The sequence below is a fragment of the Diabrotica virgifera genome, chromosome 6 (genome assembly GCF_917563875.1).
Source record: "Diabrotica virgifera virgifera chromosome 6, PGI_DIABVI_V3a".
NCBI lineage: Eukaryota > Metazoa > Arthropoda > Insecta > Coleoptera > Chrysomelidae > Diabrotica > Diabrotica virgifera.
The window spans coordinates 27,595,048-27,597,694 of record NC_065448.1 but is presented as its reverse complement, the minus strand read 5'-3'; positions in this window follow the sequence as shown (position 1 = coordinate 27,597,694).

The window sequence follows — 2,647 nt, the reverse complement described above, 5'->3', positions numbered from 1 at the left end:
GGTTGTTTCGCACTTTAAGGGGCTGGACAAACGCTGCGAAGGGGTGGACAAACGGGTAGTTGTGATTCTTCACCCGAATTAACTTTAAAATACACGTTTAAAGGGACGTGAAATTAGCCCGAATTAAGAAATAAAAAAATAATTACAGTTAACAGGGGGGTTGTTTCGCACTTTAAGGGGTTGGACAAACGCTGCAAAGGGGTGGACAAACGCTTAGTTGTTATTCTGCACCCGAATTAACGTTTAAATGCCCATTTAAGAGAACGTGAAGTTAGCCCGAATTAAGAAATAAAAAAATAATTACAATTAACAGGGGGGCTGTTTCGCACTTTAATGGGTTGGACAAACGCTCCGAAGGGGTGGACAAACGGGTAGTTGTGATTCTGCATCCGAATTAACGTTTAAATGCCCATTTAAGGGAACGTGAAGCTAGCCCGAATAAAGAAATAAAAAAATAATTACAATTAACGAGGGAGTTGCTTCGCACTTTAAGTGGTTGGACAAACGCTGCGAAAGGGTGGACAAACGGGCAGTTGTGATTCTGCACCCGAATAAACGTTTAAATGCCCATTTAAGAGAACGTGAAGTTAGCCCGAATAAAGAAATAAAAAAATAATTACAATTAACTAGGGGGTTGTTTCGCACTTTAAGGGGCTGGACAAACGCTGCGAAGGGGTGGACAAACGGGTAGTTGTGATTCTTCACCCGAATTAACTTTAAAATACGCGTTTAAACGGACGTGAAGTTAGCCCGAATTAAGAAATAAAAAAATAATTACAATTAACATTGGGGTTGGTTCGCACTTTAAGGGGTTGGACAAACGCTGCGAAGTGGTGGACAAACGGGTAGTTGTGATTCTGCATCCGAATTAACGTTTAAATGCCCATTTAAGGGAACGTAAAGCTAGCCCGAATTAAGAAATAAAAAAATAATTACAATTAACAGGGGGGTTGTTTCGCACTTTAAGGGGTTGGACAAACGCTGCGAAGGGGTGGACAAACGGGTAGTTGTGATTCTGCACCCGAATTAACGTTTAAATGCCCATTTAAGGGAATGTAAAGTTAGCCCGAATAAAGAAATAAAAAAATAATTACAATTAACAAGGGGGTTGTTTCGCACTTTAAGGGGTTGGACGAACGCTGCGAAGGGGTGGAAAAACGGGTAGTTGTGATTCTGCACCCGAATTAACGTTTAAATGCCCATTTAAGGGAACGTGAAGCTAGCCCGAATTAAGAAATAGAAAAATAATTGCAATTAACATGGTGGTTGTTTCGCAACTTTAAGGGGTTGGACAAACGCTCCGAAGGGGTGGACAAACGGGTAGTTGTGATTCTGCATCCGAATTAACGTTTAAATGCCCATTTAAGGGAACGTGAAGCTAGCCCGAATAAAGAAATAAAAAAATAATTACAATTAACGAGGGAGTTGCTTCGCACTTTAAGTGGTTGGACAAACGCTGCGAAAGGGTGGACAAACGGGCAGTTGTGATTCTGCACCCGAATAAACGTTTAAATGCCCATTTAAGAGAACGTGAAGTTAGCCCGAATAAAGAAATAAAAAAATAATTACAATTAACTAGGGGGTTGTTTCGCACTTTAAGGGGCTGGACAAACGCTGCGAAGGGGTGGACAAACGGGTAGTTGTGATTCTTCACCCGAATTAACTTTAAAATACGCGTTTAAACGGACGTGAAGTTAGCCCGAATTAAGAAATAAAAAAATAATTACAATTAACAAGGGGGTTGTTTCGCACTTTAAGGGGTTGGACGAACGCTGCGAAGGGGTGGAAAAACGGGTAGTTGTGATTCTGCACCCGAATTAACGTTTAAATGCCCATTTAGGGGAACGTGAAGCTAGCCCGAATTAAGAAATAGAAAAATAATTGCAATTAACATGGTGGTTGTTTCGCAACTTTAAGGGGTTGGACAAACGCTGCGAAGGGGTGGACAAACGGGTAGTTGTGATTCTGCACCCGAATTAACGTTTAAATGCCCATTTAAGGGAACGTAAAGCTAGCCCGAACTAAGAAATAAAAAAATAATTACAATTAACAGGGGGGTTGCTTCGCACTCTAAGGGGTTGGACAAACGCTGCGAAGGGGTAGACAAACGGGTAGTTGTGATTCTGCACCAGGATTAACGTTTAAATGCCCATTTAAGGGAACGTGAAGTTAGCCCGAATAAAGAAATAAAAAAATAATTACAATTAACGAGGGGGTTGTTTCGCACTTTAATGGGTTGGACAAACGCTCCGAAGGGGTGGACAAACGGGTAGTTGTGATTCTTCACCCGAATTAACTTTAAAATACACGTTTAAAGGGACGTGAAATTAGCCCGAATTAAGAAATAAAAAAATAATTACAGTTAACAGGGGGGTTGTTTCGCACTTTAAGGGGTTGGACAAACGCTGCAAAGGGGTGGACAAACGCTTAGTTGTTATTCTGCACCCGAATTAACGTTTAAATGCCCATTTAAGAGAACGTGAAGTTAGCCCGAATTAAGAAATAAAAAAATAATTACAATTAACAGGGGGGCTGTTTCGCACTTTAATGGGTTGGACAAACGCTCCGAAGGGGTGGACAAACGGGTAGTTGTGATTCTGCATCCGAATTAACGTTTAAATGCCCATTTAAGGGAACGTGAAGCTAG